Below are 20,728 nucleotides of genomic sequence, written 5' to 3'. Positions count from 1 at the left end.
CTGGACATTTGATGTTCAAGTTGTAATGTTTGGTTTTCAGCAGTCACATGGTACTTTTTTCTATTTCGAGCAAATCTGATAGGGCCCTATTGAACTCTCATTAAAGTCAATAGACACGGTCCTATTGATTTCAGTGGGAGATGGAGCAGGCCTGTAATCAGGAAGAGTGCTTGAAGAAGCCACAGTTTAGGGGGAGGCAGAAGATAAACAAGGTCAGAAAATTTTAGAAAACTGTAAATCTTCCCTTTATCGGCCACAGTGGCCTTGTCTGAGGTACCACTGCTAGAAAACAACTAGTCTGCTGTATAATATTGATTGGTGGAGTTCAGTTTCAATTTAATTTTCTTTCATTCTAGTCACACAAAATGATTGTGATACAAATACTGAGGGTGAAATCCTGACTTCACTGAAGTCAATGGGAGTTTTGTCATTGACTTCAGTGAGGCTGGGTTTTTACCCATATATTAGTGTGTTCTTCCTGCCCAGTAGTCCATGTCCTTCTGCTAGCACATGGAAGTCAGCTTGTGTGAAATATATTTAACTCTTCAGAACAGCAGGCTTTCTCTGCAACACCTTCGATTCTTAACTCTCTTTTTATTCTTTCTACCATGCTTGATTATCTCATCCACACAGCCACGCTGGCATTGTCGCCTGGTGAGGTAAGTCCATTAAACTTATCTGACTGTTATCTAAGTACTCTCTGGGACCAATTCTGCATTGTGCTTAGCCAGTGAACTCCCACTGCAGTTAGTGGGAGCTGAGGTGCTCAGCACGCTGCAGGATTAGTCCCTGTGTTTGTGGCTTATTCTGCCTAAATATGAATTATGGGTGAAGGTCTTCTGTACTTGTTTGTTAGTGTGAAAGAATGAATTATATTGTAAAAGTAGAATGGATTAAAGAAATGCTGTATGTTCCTTTAAGCAGGAATGAGGAATGTTGAGATAAAGTTGACAGGAAGAGAATCTTTAAGGTATTGAACAATGGGTCCACTTAAGCTGATGGTGGGACATTAACAGGAGATCGGTAAGAGTTAATAAGGAAATAAGATACGTGCGTCTAGCCCCAGGTAAACTTATCAGTTCTGCTCCCTTTGTCATCTTGTTAAGTTCTTGCCCTTTTTATCTGTATAAATAAGGTAGTTTGGGCCTTGCATGACACTCACATTATCTGGGTATATTAGCAGAGCGCTTTTGCTAATAAACAGAGTGGTCTGACAAATTGTGAGTCCCGAGTCTGACTTTGACATTAGTTACCAGATCATCTGAATGCAACCTCCTGGTAAAAGTACAACACTGAGGGCATGTCTAGAATGGAGATATTTGCACCAGTGTAACCACATTGATGCAGTTCCACTGGTACAAACCCCCTAATGTAGACTCATACTGCACAAGTGCAAAACACGGCTTGCATCTGTGTGACTTACTCCAGGAGGTTACCAGAGTAAGACACATTGGTGAAGACTCAGTCTTGCACCCATGTGCACATTTATACTGGGGGATTAAAAATCCCCAGTAGAGGCTGGTTCTCAGAGTGGGAGAGCACAAAGCTAGCTTTGTAAATATCATACAGAGCTACAATATCACAAATTATTTGTGCTCTAACAAGAATGGAAGGAGTGTTAATTATGGTTCATTCTGTCCAGTCATCCTTACCATACATTCTCTAAAAAACACAATTTTCTGATATCACCCAGGCTTGGTCAAGACATTAACACAATTTTGAGACACTGACTTACAAATCCCCATGCAATAATGCCATAATATATCATCCAATTTTGAGAATTGGTCCTAATTTATACTCTGTTAGGGCTAGACTCAGATGTCAATGGCACCAGTGTATCAAAACAGTATAACTCCACTGATGTCAGTTGAGTTACTCTGAATTTATACCAATTTAATAAAGAGCACAGTCTGGCCCTGAGTTTCAGAATACTGGTTCCTTAGCAGAGATGATTGTTTGGAAGATTTTCTTAAATATTCATGATGCATAAACAAAAATATGTAAATTTGGGTTACATTAATGGAAGTCTCATGAACCCCAAGAGTAATACTTTGCAGCATTAGATGGCATTATTTATTTAGGGTGAAATTCACACCTACACAATAAAACTTAAGTTTGGTGCATGAGTCTTCTCTGGCTCTTTGTAATGGGATGAATTTCATCCTCAGCTCCTGTGACTTCCTCGTTTAGGGACCATTTCTGTTTCCATTGAATGATAAAACTCGTATTTACGTCAGTGAAAGCAGGGTCAAGCCTTTGTAGCATACTAAAAGCTTTACATGTACTGTGAACAGACCCTAGGACAATAAAGTTTCCTGGCAAATCTCTATAAATACAGCGGGTCTGATTTTTCCACTGCCTTGTGCCATCTTTTACATCCATGCAAAGCACGAGCGAAGAGCTTCCATAGCACAATGGTAGTGTTCTGCACTCACACTGGAGAGAGATAAGTGACTACACAAGGTGCAAGGCTCTGAAGAATCAGGCCCAGTCTCCTCTCACCGCATATGACAGCTATGTTGGTCTCTTTTGTATTACATTAGGATGACCGATTGGAGCACTGGCACAGTAAAGCTTGCAAATGTGATTGTCAAGGAAGTGCCAACTCAGTATGGGCCACCGGAACCAACAGCTTAGTGTGCATGCCGGGTAAGGGATTATTTCTCTCCAAATTATGAGCTATGTACTTCACTGCCTTTCTCTCTAGAGCTTCTTACGGCACTATTTTCACTTGTTCTGACATCCTAAAATGCTGCCCTGTACTGTTGGTCTGTAGCTTTTGACTGAACTTGCTATTCCCTTAGCACACAATGGGTCCTGTCTGATTCTGGATGATCAGCTCAGCCCCAACATACTGGATCAATGATGGGACTGGTCAGAAAGAGAGTATTAGATCTCAGCTGGCTGTGTTACTAACTGCTGTGGGTGCTATTGTGGTTTGTGTCATAAGGCAGCACTCATGCTGAACCTCTGAGGGTTTGCCTACACTGCAGTCAGGGGGTGTGACTGCAGCAGGTGCAGCCATACCTGAGCTAGCTTCGATTTAGCTAGCGTGAGTACCAGTAGCAGTGAAGCCATGGCAGCATGGACTTCAGCCCAATCTAGCCACTGGAGAACAGAGCTCGTCCTGGGCAGCTTTGTACAGCCCATGTGGAAGCCTGTGCTGCCTAGCTTCACTGCTATTGGTGCTCGCAGTTGCTAGATTAAAGCTAGCTCAGAATGTCTATGGGGTATCGGAGCCAGAATTTCTCCTTAGGGGCTGGCCCTGGTGAAGTCACCCAAGCTCCCAGCAGCTGTCAATGCTGGAATTGAGGCATATTGCTTGTGTTGATGAGGTCTAAGATATCCCACATGAAGGATTAGAATTCTTCAAGCTCTGCCTTTTTTCAGCCAGTGTCTCCACAGGGCAATGGTGTTGAGGACTAGCTCTGTAAAGCGGTTAAGAATGGAAATTAATGGGTACATGAAGGAAAAGGCCTGTAGCTGAAGTTGCGTAACTTAGATCGATCTCCCCCCCATAGTGTAGAAAAGGCCTAACATGTCTTCCAGATGTGCATCAAAGGCATCCAGGCTTAATTTGAAGACGTCAAGAGCTGGAAAATCCACCACTCCCCTTGGTAGTTTGTTCCAATGGACGGTGGTTAATCAGCCTCACTGTAAAAAAAATTGGGCCTTATTTCTAATTCAAATTTATCTGCTACAGTTACCAACCACTGGTTCTTGTTATACCTTTCTCTGCTAGTATCAGAGGGGTAGCCGTGTTAGTCTGAATCTGTAAAAAGCAACAGAGGGTCCTGTGGCACCTTTAAGACTAACAGAAGTATTGGAGCATAAGCTTTCGTGGGTGAATGCCCACTTCATCAGACGCAAGTAATGGAAATTTCCAGAGGCAGGTATAAATCAGTATGGAGATAACGAGGTTAGTTCAATCAGGGACGGTGAGGAGCTCTGCTAGCAGTTGAGGTGTGAACACCAAGGGAGAAGAAACTGCTTCTGTAGTTGGATAGCCATTCACAGTCTTTGTTTAATCCTGATCTGACGGTGTCAAATTTGCAAATGAACTGAAGCTCAGCAGTTTCTCTTTGGAGTCTGGTCCTGAAGTTTTTTTGCTGTAAGATGGCTACCTTTACATCTGCTATTGTGTGGCCAGGGAGGTTGAAGTGTTCTCCTACAGGTTTTTGTATATTGCCATTCCTGATATCTGACTTGTGTCCATTTATCCTCTTGCGTAGTGACTGTCCAGTTTGGCCAATGTACATAGCAGAGGGGCATTGCTGGCACATGATGGCATATATAACATTGGTGGAAGTGCAGGTGAATGAGCCGGTGATGTTGTAGCTGATCTGGTTAGGTCCTGTGATGGTGTTGCTGGTGTAGATATGTGGGTAGATATTTCTCTGCTAGGTTATCATTAATCCTTTAGTACCCGCTATTTTCTCCCTAGTATTCAAGTCACCTCTTAGTCTTGTTTTTGACAAGCTTAACAGACTGAGCTCTTTAAGTCTCTCACTGTAAGGCATTTTCTCCAGCCCTTCAAGTTTTGTGGCTCTTTCCCACACCCTCTCTAATTTTTCAACATCCTTTTTATACTGTGGACATCAGAACTGTACACAGTATTTCAGTACTGATCTCACCAATGCTGTATACAGAGGTAAAATCACTTTCCTATGGCTGCTCCAACTCCCTATTCCCCTGTTTATGCATTCAAGGATTGCTTTAGCCTTTTTTGCTGCAGCATTGCTCTGGGAGATCATGTTGAGTTGCTTGTCCACTTCAACCACCATTCTGGTATGGCCTGTATTCCTTAGATGTATAACGTTTCATAGAATCCAAGGCCAGAAGGGACCACTGTAGTCATGTAATCTGACCTCCTGTGTAACATGGGCCAAAGAACTTTCCCAGAATAATTCCTAGAGCAGATCTTTTAGATAAACATCCAATTGTGATTTAAAATTGTCAGTGATGGAGAATCCACTATGACCACAGGTAAATTGTTCTAATGGTTAAGTGTTCTCACTGTTAAAATTTACACCTTATTTCCAATCTGAGTAGAACTTTCAGCCTTTGGATTGTGTTATACCTTGCTCTGCTTGACTGAAGAGCCCATTATTAAATATTTGTTCCCCATGTCGGTACTTATACAGTGTAATCAAGTGACTCCTTAAACTTCTCCTGGTTAAGCTAAATAGACTGAGCTCTTTGAGTCCATCACTATAAGGCAGGTTTTCTCTGAACCCTTTCCAATTTATCAACAACCTTCTTGAATTACGGGCACCAGAACTGGACATAATATTCCAGCAATAGTTGCAGTTGTGCTAAAGAGAGAGGTAAAATAGTGTCTCTACTCCTACTCAAATTTCCCGTTTATGCATCCCAGGATCACATTAACTCCTTTGGCCATAGCATCACACTGGGAGTTCATGTTCAGCTGATTATCTACCACAACCCCCAAATCTTTTTCAGAGTCACTGCTTCTCAGGATGGAGTCCTCCACCCTGCAAGTATAGCCTACACTCTTTGTTCCTAGATTTGTACATTCACACGTAGCTCTGTTAAAATGCATATTGTTTGCTTGTACCCAGTTAACCAGATGATGCAGATTGAGTGAATCAGCATCCTATCTTCTTCGTTATTTACCCAATGCCCCAATTTTTGTTTCATCTGCGAACTTGATCAGTGATAATTTAATGTTTTCTTCGAAGTCCTTAATAAAATGTTAAATAGCATAGGGCCAAGAACCAATCATTGTGAGATGCCACTGGAAACACACATGCTCAATGACGATTCCCTATTTACAGATATATTTTGAGTCTTATCAGTTAGCTAGTTTTAAATCCATTTAATGTGTGCCATGTTAATTTTATATCATTCTATACTTTTAATCAAAATGTTGTGCAGTACCAAGTCAAACACATTACAGAAATCTAAGTATATTACATCAACTGTATTACCTTTATCAAACTTGTAATCTCATCTAAAAAATATGAAGCAGTTTGACAGGATCTGTTTTCCATAAACCCATGTTGATTTGCATTAATTACATTATTTTCCTTTAATTCTTTATTAATCGAGTCCTGTATCAACCACTCCGTTATCTTGCCTGGGATTGATGTCAGGCTGACAGACCTATAATTATTGTGGTCATCCCACTTACCCTTGTTAAAAATTGGCACAGCTTTAGCTTTCTTCCAAGCTTCTGGAATTTCCCCAGTGCTCCAAGACTTATTGAAAATTAACATTAATGATTCAGTAAGCTCCTCAGCCAACTCTTTGATGCAAATTATCTGGACCTGCTGATTTAAAAATGTGTAATGTTAGTAGCTGCTGTTTAACAGCCTCGAGAGATACTAGTGGAATGGAAAGAGTGTTATCATCACCATATAAGGAGGCTCTAGCATCTGTTTTTTCCCCAAATACAGAACACAAATATTTATTGAACACATCTGCCTTTTCTGCATTATTACTGATAATTCTACAATTCCCATCTAGTAATGGACCAATATTGTGGTCAGGGCTCTTTTTTGTTCTTGATATATTTCAAAAACTTCTTCTTATTGGCCTTAACTCTGCTAGCCATAAATTTCTCCTTGTGCCTCCTTGCCTAACAATTCCTAACTTCTGGTTTATATTCATTACTATCAACTTCCCCATTTTTCTATTTGTTGCATTTTTTTTAACAGCTGACTTCCCTTCCCTTCTAAACCAGGGGGTGGTGTTTTTTAACCAGTATGGCCTTCTTCCTCAATTGTGGAATTGCTTTTTGGGGCATCTAGTAAGGTGTTCTTAAATGATTCCAAATTATCATTCACATTTTTCTGATTAAATTCTTCCTCCCAGATAATCTGCCTCATAATTGTTTTCAGCTTTGTGAAACTGGCCCTATTAAAGCACCAAGTACATATATTACAGGTCTGGACTTTATTCTGCATTTGGCTGTATTAAAATGTATTGTGTATCAGTGATCCCAGTTTATCAAGCGATCCATATCGCTCTGTAGGATTGCTCTGTCCACATCATTGTTTACCACGCTGCCAACATTTGTGTCAAATGCAAATTTTATCAGCAGTGATTTTATATTTACTTTTAGCGTATCGCTGAAAGTGTTGGACAGCATCAGGCCTAGTAGTGATCTCTGCCAATCCTGGGTAGAAACACTTCTTTTCAATGATGAGCCCCCACTGACAACTTCTGTTTGAGATCTATCAGTTAGCCATTTCTTAAACCATTTTGCATGTGCTTTGCTATTACATCATTCTAATATTTTAATTAGAATGCAGCATTGCCAGCCTCAAGAGATCAAAAATCATGAGTCAAAAATCCTCTCAAAATCATGAGATTGGCCCAAAAATAATGAAAATTTTAGAAAGAAGACTATATTGTATTTTTGGTCTTTTTTTGTTTTTGTTTTTTTGTTGTTGTTGTTGAACTTCCCCTATCCACCCCAAGGGTGTGGGTCTGAGACAATTAGTCTTTCCCACTCTCTCAAATGTATTGGATAAGGTGATTTTGACCCCTGCTGCAGAAGCTGTCACCCCACATCTATCCATCCCATGCCCAGCAATTAATCCTGTCCCTCAGGTCACCCCCCTCCCCCACCTCCATCAACCGCAACCCCAGTTCAGCGCAGCCATCAGTCCAGCCAACCCCACATCAACCCCCCCTCAGTTCAGTCCCCACATCAATTCAGCCCCCACCCATAGCTTCACCTCTGCTCCTCCTGTGGTTCTTCACTGCCCTTTCCCAGGCTTAGGAGGGGGCGGAACTTCAGGGGCTCTTCACCCCTCTACCTCTTCCCAGGCCAGATGCTGCAGAGAGGTGGGGATGGAACAGGGGCACTGTCCTGTCCATATTTCTCACCGGAAGGTGAGGGAGAGAAACTGTGCTGAGATGCTGGGCTCTTTGCTCCCTCCTCTCAGAACGGCGAGTGCAGGGAGAGACTCGGCTGGCTTCTGGTAGGGGTGCTGGTGCCTCTCATGCCATCATGGGACAGACTCCAGAACCCCTGAAATCCTGTCACTTGCAAGAGCTGGTAATATGGAGAATGTTGTGTGGTGGTAATACTTATAAAAGCCTAGGTATCTACACAGATACCTTTATCACCCAAACGTGTGATCTCAAAGAATGAAATCAGGGCTGTTTGACGGCTATAGGGGAGGGTATAATGGGAATTAAGTACTGTACTTAGGCAGTGCCCTTTTGAAGAACATACTTACATGTCTGAGGAGAACAGAATAATAAAAGATTACATCATTTTACCCAGAAGGCTCTTTCACTATAAATGAGAGTCTCCCTGGTAGAAATAACAAAATTGTGCCTGGGTTCAAAATGAACAAACACAGAATTTGCATAATGTAACTGCAAAGAATTTATAATGAGCCTAATTCTCCATGCGCTGCACTTCATGGAGCCATTCACACCTGCGCAAAAGGTACTCAAAGTGACTGGCAAACGCTACCCTCTCAGACAGCAGAGCTTTAGCCTCACTTTGACCAGATATAAATGACCACAAAATGTGCAAGGCAGTGGAGAATCAGGCCCATGAGGGCTAGCATTCAAGGGAGCAATAGTGATACACAGTGGGCCCCATTAAAGTCTTTACAAACAACTCTGCAAGTAATTAATATTACTACAATATTCCCTAGCAAAATTTAAAGGTTTTAATGGCAACCACTTAGCTTGTGCCAGTTTGTACACAACACACACTCAAATAGCAGTAGAGCTGTCACTCTGCTATCCCAGTCGGTCTCTTTATGCCTTTGCAATGTTGCCTCTCACAAGCTTAGCTATCGTGGGAGTAGCCATTCTAATAACCACTTTAAGAGTTTTCTTAAGGTCAGTGATAACAACATTAAATAAATTAACTGGTTGTTCCTGGCAGCCTCCAGACATCTGTTGAGTAGTTCTCTGTCTGTGACAGTCTTCCAGAGCCGAAGGTGACCTCTTAATTGTATTATGGCTGGGTGATCTACAGATTAGTGTTACTAAAAGTAAAATTGTTCTGTCTTCCATCCATCACGTTCAAGATAAGCCTGCCAAGTAGTAAATGTCTGGGGCCATTTAAGTCCAGTCTCAGTTTGCGGTTTCTTACACAAAGGGAACAACTTATTTTAATGCTGTGGAAAAGCTGGTTATGTTGTGAACTAATCACAAGAAGACAGACTGCTATAAATCCACTAGATGGGTTAACTCCTGCCAGTGGGTCACATCAGCCCTGAAGGGAAATGAAAGCATCAGGAAGAATAGAAGAAGACTGACAGACCTATAATTATTGTGGTCATCGCACTTACCCTTGTTAAAAATTGGCACAGCTTTAGCTTTCTTCCAAGCTTCTGGAATTTCCATTTTCTTTTGTTTTTTTTTTCTTTCGATGTCATAAAAAAGGCAAAGTTTGTGCAACACATAGGGAAGGGAAGGGAAGGGAAGGGAGGGGAAGGACCATATATGGGGAAGGACTATCAATCCCCCACCCCAGTGGGGGTGGGGGAGGGGAGAGGGGGGCTTTTGTTTCCCACACACAGTCAAGCAGAATTTCCTCTCCCTGTCCCGCCCCCCCACCAAGACCATCAAGCAGTCAGACACTGTAGCTCCCTTTGTCATCTCCCAAGCAGCTATCATAGACTTTACTTGGACATTCCCACCCTTGGGTGGGTGTCATAGGCTTTGGCAGTGCACTGCAGCTGCCTCAGTGTCCCTGTTTTGGCTGGAGACCCTGCCATCCCCAGCCTCTGTACTGCCTCTGGATCCTTGGTAAGGGTAGGCAGAGAGCTTATTTCCCTGGCCAGGGCTTTTGTACTGGGAGAATGTCCCTTCAAAACAGTGGTTCTTGTCACTCCCCTGCAGTATAAGGCTGTCTCACCCTCCTTCTCCTCAGGTATTTCTCTGCCTACACTGGGAAGGTAACTTGATTCCTATTGGATACTGGCAGAGGCGATGTACCCTGCCTCCTCACTGTCAGCTTCCCCATTTGCATTTTGGCTAACACAGTCCTTTGTAGGTCTGGAGTTAACTGGGGGCAGGGGAGGGTGATTTTACCCCTTCTGCCTTCAAAGCCAGAATATCATTCCCCAAAAGCAAAGAATACGGAGTATCTGACAACAGCCATATAGCCAGCACCCCAATGCTTTCTGTATACAAATCTGTGCTGTAGGTAGAGCGAAGGCTTTTACAGCAGGAACCGTAACCCACTTTTCACACCCTGGGAGCATTTGGTGGGGTATCACCACATGGGGCTTAACTATAGTTTTAGCAACCCCAGTGTCTCTCCATCCAATGAATGTCTCCCTGTTAACTACCCCCTTTTGCTCTCACTTGTGATCGGATGGATCTTCTGTACCCAGAGGGTGACACAGGACACACAGGCAGTGGTCTGGGGAGTGATTGGCTCAGCATGAACACTATATGTCATTGGCAGATGAGCTGTGTGATTCCCTCCCTCTGAAGAGTCAGTCACACAGTGAACTCTGTGAGGTTGGGCTGCACCCGGCCTTTCCAACCCTGCCCTGGGCCTCTTTGGGCGGAGTGGGCAATCCCTGGCAAAGTGACCCGGCTCACCACACCACTTCTCCCCACCCATCCCAGGGTTCCCTGGAGGAGGTTTCCCTCCCCCCTTAGCATGGACTTTGGCTTGGGCCTGATCCCTGTCCTCTGATTCCATTCCATCCCTATTAGGTCTCCTATCAAACCCAGGCTGACTATCCACATATTGGTCTTCCAGTTGCCCCACTAAAGTGACATCTCTAGGATCTTTGTCTGTTTTAGCTCTGATTTGAGCTCAGGGTGGCAGAGTTTATGGAATTGTTCTAAACCTATTAATTGTAAGCTTCACTGACCATGGAAATCACCCAACCAGTTCCCCCTTTAAATGAAATTGGGCTCAGTTCTCCTGTTCCAGTCCACATGCTCCCATTTGGCCCATTAAGAGGGCAGGACAGTACCTGGGAGCTATAAGGATATGTTTACACTGCAGTGTAATCACTCAGGCTCAAGCCTAACTCACCTTCCATCTACACACACATTGCGCTAACCTAGGGCTCGGATCCAGGCTCCCAGCACCCCACAGGGTAGAGATTCCGAGCCTGAGTCAAGCCAGAACCCTGGGTTCAAGCCCTATTGCTTTGCAGCGTAGATGCAGCCCCACTAGACTCGTGCTCTGGGAGTCCACCAAAGGTATCCCACAGTCCCACAGGCAACTTTCTTTGTGCTCCGGACAGGCAAGTTTGTGGGACAGTCAAGTTTTCCCACTCTGCACCAAAGGCTAAGGGATACAGTGGCCACATTTTGGGAGGATGCTTGGAAGTCTGGGATATGGGTGGTTGGACTAGGACCCACAATGTAGGCGCAAGAGCACCAGGTTGAGATTCAGAGTTCAATAATTCCTAACCTTGGGTTACAAACGAGTGTAGATGCTCAAGTCCTAGGTTAACAAACCTAGGGTCTGTGAGCTCGAGTTCTACTAAGCCTGGGCTTGCATTGCAGTATAAGACATCCCCTAAGAGTTCTGGTGAGCAAGATCTAGTGATTCAAAGCAGACTGAGTCAGTCAGGAGGGGAGAGTTGCCAGAGAGAGAGATGTTGGTTCCTGAGAGAAGGCTGAAGGCAGGAGAGCAGCAAGAGAGGTTTTCTGGCATCCCTAAGCCAGAGAGCCAGAGCAGGAGGGCTGGAGAAGGCTAAAGACAGGAAGAGCAGAAGCAGCAGAGGGAGATGCCTGCTGGCTTTAAGCTACAGAGCCGGAGCCAAGGGCCAGGCAGGGAAGTCACAGAGGGGCTTACCCGCTGACCTCTCCAGGGCCAGACAGCTGGGCCCAGAGTAACCACGAGAGGGCCAGGGGGAGTGTGGGATTGCTCCCTGGGTAAAGATTATCCCCCAGCAGAGGATGCTGTGGAGGATTGCACTCTCGCTGGGATGGCTGTCCTGGCAGCGGGACGGAGGTGTGGCAGAAGACACTGGGTATGGTGAGAATGAAGCTAGATCATCAGAATTACATGCAGTGGGGTGATATGGACTGTTTTTTGTTAGAGACTGTTTGCACTACGTTTAGTTAATAAACTATGTTGATTGACTAGAAGATAAATGTGTATAGTTACTGGGGACTCAAAAGGGAAACTGAGGTGAGGGGCCACTGGCAGGACTTCCCTGAGGCCAGGAGGAGGTGCCCAGGAAGGAGCCACATGGTTACAACCCCTAATTTGAGTTGAAACCTCAGCATAGTTCATATCCCCTTTTTTTCTGAACTCCCTGAAATCGTCTCCTATACACATCAGGGGTTACTTTAGAGATTGTTGCAAAAGTTTAGAGACCCCTCTGTCCATAAGGGTGAAAATGTCCAAAGCCTTTGTCCTTGGCAGTAGTGGAGCCAGATACCGTACCATGGCCTCCTGCCCCACCCCCTGTTCAATTCAACCATTTCAAAAGTATCTAGGGGGGAGGGGTTGCTCAGTGGGTTGAGTATTGGCCAGCTAAACCCAGGGTTGTGAGCTCAATCCTTGAGGGGGCCATTTAGGGATCTGGGGCAAAAATCTATCTGAGGATTGGTCCTGCTTTGAGCAGGGGGTTGGACTAGATGACCTCCTGAGGTCCCTTCCAACCCTGATATTCTATAATTGAGAAACACATCCATGTCACCCCTCCCCCCAAAGTAATTTGGAGTCTGTGCCACACACCGGGCCAGGTACATGGGGTCTGGCTTCACCTATCAGATTAGGGTTTCACTGGCACAGCCTCCATCTTCAGCAGATGTTGATTCTTTTCCTCTCCTCACTCCCCTTATGTTGGCGCTGGTGCTTCTTCTATTCTTCCTGGTGCTGCGACTGTTGCTGCTGGTCCCTCTCCAGCTGTATCCTCTCTCGGTCCACCTGTGGACCTGTCCAAATTCCCAGTTGCGGTGATGCAAGCCTCTTCCCAGCTTCCCTCCAGGGAGTTGGCTCCAAGATCTCCAAGGCCTGCTGGCCCCTCTGCCAGTGGGCCAGATGTTCCCTGAAAACCTGGACCATCGTCCTTTTCTGATCTTGAGAATCCAGCAAGTCGACTAGCTGTGTCTTTGTCTGCGCCTCAGTGCTGAGCTGCCTTTCTCTGCAGAGCGCGAGCAGCTGACCTTTCTTCAGCTGTTCACAACTCATTTTCACCTCTCTTTCTTCTTTGCTATTGTTTTCCCCGAGAAGACTATAAACCTTCACTCTGTGCTTTCCCCCTTCTGTGCTGCTTGCTTTCACTGCAGTTGGCACTAATGGCAATTTACACTGCCATAGAGCTCACACATGCTGCCACCATATATATCATAGGTCAGGGCAACTGCATGCATATTCCCCCTCAGTGCTCCCTGAAGGCACCCACTCTAGGCTCCCAGCTCCTCAGCCATCACCTCTGTTCAGTAGAGACCCACATCTCTCACTCCTGAGCAGGGTTTTTCCCCCTGCCTACACTGTAATATCCCCAGAAGCCAGACTGACTACACAGGCCAGCATCTGCACTTGGCTTTCTCTCCAAAGGCTATAAATAGTGCAATTGTCAGCAGTTACACATTACCACAGCTCTTCCCAAGTACACACATTCATTCTTATGGTGAAATCATTACAGAGAAAACATGCTGAAAACAATTCAAGAACTTACACACCTGCTCAAAAGCTTACCAGAGATCACCCCAGCTCCAGCCTCAGGATCTGGTACCTGTCAGTCCTTCAAAACCCACAACTGGGTTTCCCCCAAGTTCATAACTGTCTCAGATTCAGAATCAGAACACCCATGAATAGTTCAGCCTTTTCTTTACACAGCTTGGGCCTTTAATCTTGGCTTCATGGTGTGACTTCTCACTCAGGACACCCAAAACCGCAAGCCACTGTGTTACCACTCTGCCTTAGCAGGAGTGAGCTTCGCTGCTAAACTATGTGTCAATCCCATGACACACCCACCTGTTTGCCTTGCCAGCAAACTCCTCAGCACTCAGCCAGTCCACACCTTGCCTGACAGGTAATAATCAGCGAACCCGAGTTCCCCAGAGACGTCTCCCAGCATTGCCCAGTCCCTCTCGCTGGACACACACAGAAGTTATCAAGTTTTCTGCCTCCAAAGGGACAGCGTATGCACCAGCCTGTTAGGTTAGCTGAGGACTCTCCCTCTACCATTAACACACAGCATCAAGATGGGTTTTATAATAAAACAAACAAAGAACGAGACTTAAGTGATACTAAGCACGAATGAAAGACCGGTATGGTTACAAATAAAACATAACACCCTTTCTAGTGACAAACTTCATTTAAGCACATTACAATCTTTGCCTAAGCAGTTTTCTTATGTTTTAATCAGTTTTATGTCAAATTACCAGCGTATCTTGCCTTTCAGGTCAAGAGGGTCCAGCTTTCATAAGCTCAAAGGGTCCTATGCCCTATCATCCCCTCAGTGATGGGTCCCTAAAATGTCTCTTTGCCTGCTCCCGCCATATTACCCAAAGTCTGTTGTCCCTGTTTCAAGAGCCAGGAAGTTTTCCTGGGTGCAGATTCTTCCCTACTCCTCTAGCTTGATGGCTTTGTTCAACTTACATGGAAATGTCTTTCTATTGTCCTCTGCCTGTAACCAAGCAGGTCAGACAGGTCCATACACATTCCTTTGTCTAGGGCAGGCTGGGGTCATGCACTGCCTCCCAAATACATATTTCCAGCACACATCTATAAACTTTTTATAGACAGTCTGGACATACACCCTGCAATGCTTTTTTCCTTTGAGAGAGACATTGTGACAATAACTTTTTGGAGCAATGAGTGTGTCAGGCCTGATGTCAGTTAAAGTATGGGGGAGCCTTCTGCCAGTTGGCACTAAGGCATTCCGGAGGGTGTGTGTGTGTGTGTGTCACACATGTAACAAGTGATTCATAGACAATTATCTTCTCCTCAGGGCATAGTTTCAGAAGGCTGGGGGTTGTTTGTATAACTGGAGGTTTGGAATTTCATTCACCTCTCCCCAGGTATTCCACAGGAAATTCACTTCACACATATTGTCCCAACAGTCCGGGCTTGTCTGTCACATTTTCAATATAGTCTTTTGAGTCCCTACAGCTTCACAACCTCCCACCCGGACAATCAATCCCGGCTGGCCCATGATAATACATACAACTATTCATTTAATACAGTGGATCCCAAAGATCCTTTAACTCAATTCACTAAGGGCTCTCAAAGCTAGAGCAGAAAAGTCTGTCACAACATGCTTAACAATGTAGTTTTGGAATTTAAAGCAGTTCATGTTTGCAATTATCCTCCACAAGCTTTTCTAGGCTGGTATTTCCTTGCCTGGAGGAAGGAGGGATGGCAGCTACTTGTTTTTAACAGAAAAATTTGTTAATGAGATATTGAACTTACGTGTGCACTGCTCTACAGTGACTGTAGGAAAAGTACTATCCGGACTAGAGTCCAATTATGCTCTGGGAGGCCTTATACAGTTAGACACAGAGTTGTGGTTAAGGGGTTATACTGGGCTTTCAAATGCCATCCAGAAAGGAAGATTTCCTGTCCATGATCTCAGCTTTACACAAGAAAATAGATTTGTTTATTTTTGAAAACTAGGCCAGGTCGGTGAAATTTGCATTGGTAGCTACCATAGGAGACAAATTAGCTTGTGTAATATGAATGACTGTGGGGGATAAAGGATGGCAATTAAGTGCCTAGGTTATAGGAATTTGCTCAGGCAATTCCTGTTGGAAGCTTGTTAGCATCTTCCTTTGGTTTCTCTGGACACATAACTAGACCTCTCAAAAAAAATTGCTTAATGGAAAATGAGGCACTTTGCAGAGCCCAGCAGATTGGAATTACAAAAGGGAAGGAGCATGTTCCACATTTGAAAATAAAGTTTTAATAATAAATGTGCATTGCTGCCCTTAGTGGCTCTGGCAGCCAGTTGGATTCGAGAAGATCATTCCTATATTATATTTAAACATGTCCAGCTGTTACATATTACATTACTTGTAGAGTTGTTAACCCCATATGGAAGCAGGCTGAAAACCGGTTCACATTCTCATGCACTGGGATTGCACGCGGCCCTACCATTATCTCAGATGGTATGTTTACAAAATGGCCACACCCAGCAGAAGACTCAGAAACGTCAATGATGGTTAAAAGGTTAACGGAGCTCTCCCATTGACACTAGCTGAGGATCTGGCCTTTTCATTTTAAAAACATGTCCGTCATGCCCCAGTTTTCCAGATTTATCAGTTCCCAGGAAGGAATGCTGAATACAGAGAGCCACATGCCAACAAAGGGCTTGGTTCCCTCTTTCAGCCACGCAAGTCAAATCAGGCGCTTCTTCCATTCTTTTCCTGTTCCCAATCCCAGCCGCCTCCCTGACTCCCAATGTGCCTTCCCTTTCTTTGCAGGAAGCAGTCAGTGAGCAGAGGTAGGGGGCCAGGGAGGGAGCTGCAGTGGATAGGAAAGGGGTCTTGAGAGGTGCAGACCCACAATGGGTGGGCATGAGGAGAGGACAGGCTTCTTTATAAAGAATTCTCTTTCCTGCATAAAGCTTTCAAAGCCCAACAGCGGTGCTATCGCAGAGACCCCTTCCTTCTTGCTGGTCTCCCTGATTCCTTGGGAGTCCCCAGCTGTTCCCTCCACCCTAGGGAGGGAGAAGGTCTTCCTGTCAGAAGAGCAGCAGAGAAAAACAGCAGTGGGAAGAGTTGGGGGGTGGGTATCTCTTGGGGAGCCAGAGGCTGAAGGAGGGAGCAGCTGGAGGCTGAAGGCTATTTTAACTATTCAGCTCCTCTTTGCAGTTTGTAACATGATGTGCCGGCTGTTTGTCACATCCTCTTTCTTCATTTCTATTTCATAGTTTATTCGTGTGGGCAACAAGGCCTTCTGACCTTGGGAAATTCCAGGTTGGTGGCGGAGCAGACAGGCTGGAATTGGTGTAATCCATTTCTAGAGGATAGTGCTGCTGCCCACGGTAAATGGGCTGATCCGTGCCCTCGTGGTGTGAGCTCTGCTGGCCCCTGGGAGAGCCAGGTTTGAGTTCTAATTGCAGCCCTTTGCTCCCAGAGGGTTAGATTGGGAGCCCCTAGCACCTACTTAAACAAATAGTCCCATTGCCCTCAACATGGCAGCGGGACAGAGGCAGCCCAAGCCGGTCAGCTCGCACCTGGCCTCGCTAAAGCCCTTCCGCTAGCTGGGAGTCGCCCTTACTGGTTCCAAAGGGACTTTAATTTTAGCCAGAAGGATGAGATCCTGCAGTGGAAAAATGAAGGCAACCTCAGGGGGATCCTCAGGGCAGCTGTAGAGAAGTAGCAAGGGGGGCAAAGGGGAAAGAATTATTATACATAGCTCAAAACTGGAGGCCTTGCAAACAGCCCACAAGGTCAGAGGAAGAATCTCATGAAAGCGAAGCGCCACGAATACACCTTAGGTGTGTCTCTCAAATCCTGCAGAAGCGAGAATCAGAGCCTGGGTCAACTGACTCGGGCTCATGCTACGAGGCTAAAAATAGCAGCGTAGGCGTCCTGGCTTGGGCTGGAGCAAGGAGACCCAGAGGGGGGAAGGATCTCAGAGCCCGGGCTCCAGCCTGAGCAGGAACATCCCCACTGCTATTTTTGGCCCCCTAGCGCAAGCCCTGGGAGCCCCAGTCAGTTGAGCCCAGGCTCTGAGACTTGCTGCGGCAGGTCTTCTTTTGCAGTGTAAACGTACTCCTCCCCCAAAGGGGACGTGGTGTGCAATGTCTGTGCAAGGCTAAGAAAGAGTTGTTAAAATAAATCAGTGCATCAGAGAGTTGCAATAAAGAGAAGGAACCTCCCCTCCCCCCATGAGTTCTGAAGTGCATCTTTTATGGTTACTGAGACTCCTCAGCGGGAGAGTGAAATGAAGCCTGTAGCTCCGCAGGTGTCCAGGCCGCACGTTGCTGTTTATGGTCTGTCCTAACAGTGTGCTGCCACCATGCCAGAGGAGAGCTGACCGTGTGAAAACACAGCTTGAATCCACACGCCACAAACACGCCGAGCAAACAAAACCAGTCAATAAAAGCAGCCGGACTTTCCTTGGATTAAACTGCTTGTTTCTCTTGCAGAGTGTCCCTATCATAAACCCCTCGGGTTTGAGTCAGGAGCGCTTCCTTCCGACCAGATAAGCTGCTCCAATTCCGAGCAGTACACTGGCTGGTATACTTCATGGACTGCAAACAAGGCCCGACTTAATGGCCAGGGTTTTGGGTAAGCCTAACCTCCCTGCAAGTGCATCACAATGATGAGTGTTGTGCAGCCATTCAACTGAGCAGGATGCAGAGTTGTAGGGTCTTGATACTAATGTAACAAAGCAAAAAAAAGGGGGAAATGAAGTAAAGCGGGAGGAACAAACTGTGCCTTAAATATTCAGTGGCATTTCCAGCCGCTTACACCAGGGCTGAATCTGGTTCAGAGAATGTTGTATCCCCAAGTCTATTCCTAGTTAATTTTCCAATAAAAAAACTGGAGTCTTAGGACCAGACTATGGTACCACTGAAGTCACTGGAGTTCTGCCACGGACCAAAATAGTTGGGCTAAGATTTTCAAATATGACCAGTGATTGGGCTCCTCAGTTTCTGGCTGCCTATCCTGAGACACCTTATTTTCAGAAAGTGCTGAGCACCTGCCCACGTTCAGTTGGGCGTTTAAACGTGGAGGTACCACAGATCACTAGTCACTTTTAAAAATTCTTGTCCTTGACCCTTATCGGATCAGTTCCTTTGCATTCCTTCCTTTTCTGACTGATTCCCCCGGGACTAACACCTGTACTGCTTTCTTTGATTTGCCTGTTTCTGACAGGTGTGCATGGCTCTCCAAATTTCAAGACAATGGGCAGTGGCTGCAGATTGACATGAAAGAAGTCAAAGTTATCTCAGGGCTACTCACACAGGGGCGCTGTGATGCGGATGAGTGGATGACAAAATACAGCGTGCAGTACAGGACTGATGAGAATCTGAATTGGATTTACTACAAGGACCAGACAGGAAACAACCGGGTCAGTAGGAGCAGCATTTTGGTGAAAACGGTTTTAAGCTAAATGCAGATTTTGGCTCACAATGGGTGATATCCTATGCAGAACACCAGCACAAACCCTTTGTGCCATTAAATCAAATTAAGTTATGAGAGAGAATATGGGCCAGGCTTTCTTGCACCTGCGCTCTGCTCAAAGCAGGAAGGAAGGGTGTCAGCTAGTAGGTTGCATTCCTTGATCCCAGCGGCTGTTTTGTAACACCCCAGATCTCAGCAATACTAAAAGAAGCTGCCAGGAAGCTCTAAGATATGTCTCTGGTGTGACATATCTGAATGAACCCCCACCCGTGGAGGATTTAGCGTAGCAGAGCTCTGCCTCACCACATCTGGATATGTCCTTTCCCAACCCATCTACCAGCCTACCATAGGGGTGGGCAGCTAGCGCAGGACCCAGATCTGTCACATCTATGCCAGCAGGGAGTTCTCCTCCTACAGTGGAATTCTCTGCTGGCCTTATGCAGCCATTTCCTTTGCACTGCTATGGAGAATCCAGCCTGAGAAATCCAACTCATCTATTGCCGGGTAAGGAAAGACTGGGATTATGCTGACTCTTGTCGTGAGCTCTACAAATTTGACCCCGAACCAATTTCTGTTTAGCAAAGCCTTAGCTATAAATATGCAAACTGACCCAATATAAATAAAGAGGCATAAGAAAACACAGAGGAACACCCAAAACAGAGTAAAAAGAAGGGAAACATAAAGGCATGTATCCCTCAAGGGCAGGAACCCCTTGCAGCAGATCTTACTTTAATTACAACAAAAGGAAACCACACAGTGATCCCTTACTACTGGATTGAGAGAGACTACCAGTTCCCTGGGTATTCCCTGTTTTAAGTGCAGAGACTAGTTTGCAAACCGGTAGAATCTTTGGCACCGTAAGGAACTTTTCAAGCATAGCCACAGTCTCTTTTCGAAATCCGACAGCAACGTTATACTCTTAGAGACGACGTATATCATTTAGTAATACTTTGTCAGCGTTAGATAAGGGCAATACCGTTAGATGAAAGCTGGTGGATTGCAAGTGACTGCACTACAGCGAATAATATTTGAGAGTTTTTGTCAGAGTGACTCCCATAATATAATCATAGTCAGACATAACAGCAGCTAGGGATCGAAAAGAGTCTGAATGGGTCTTATGTGAACCAGGTGTACACAGGATGAGCTCTCTGTAGGGAGTGAAGATCAGGAATTTCACAGAAGCCTGAGGTTATGCTTTCACCATTAACATTTTGGGATTTGTGACGAAAGCTAGTGCAATCTGGTACAATTATAGAAGGCCAAACAGTTTTCTTTTAACGGCAGTACTGGATTCCAAAATTAAGTACAGCAGGACAGGGAAGCCGGCACAATCTTCGAAAGGTGTTGCCCCGCTGTGTTAACCCTGATGCCAGTTGGGCCCCCGAGCACACGGAAGCTAACCTCATTCCCTGTTCAGCTTGCTGCTAGCAGGGGAACGTGTAGAGTGCTGCACAGATCAGCGCTCATTCAAAACATTGCCTTTGAGAAAAAAGTGGAGCTCAGACTTGTCATTGTTTAAATACACAATCAGTGACACCACTTACCGGAGCTGGCAGTTTGACAAAGCCAGGCCAAATTGCAAAGGGGAACCTGCCCAGTGCGCTGCAGTAGCAGGGCAACAAAGCACAGAATGTGACCTACACCCCCAGTCTGAAGAGGAGATGTCTCACACTCAGGGCCGGCTCTAACTTTTTGGCCACCCCAAGCAAAAAAAAAAAAA

At 45.3% G+C, this 20,728-nt stretch overlaps 1 pseudogene; it reads left to right on the top strand.

Annotated features, from left to right (window-relative positions):
• The window catches only part of LOC113406189, a 34,988-nt pseudogene that overhangs the window by 12,732 nt on the left and 1,528 nt on the right, over positions 1-20,728 (top strand).

Source organism: Terrapene carolina, unplaced genomic scaffold (genome assembly GCF_002925995.2).
Source record: "Terrapene carolina triunguis isolate 2854851 unplaced genomic scaffold, T_m_triunguis-2.0 Scaffold23, whole genome shotgun sequence".
Classification (NCBI taxonomy): Eukaryota; Metazoa; Chordata; order Testudines; family Emydidae; genus Terrapene; species Terrapene triunguis.
This window is presented reverse-complemented; position numbering and strand designations above follow the sequence as displayed.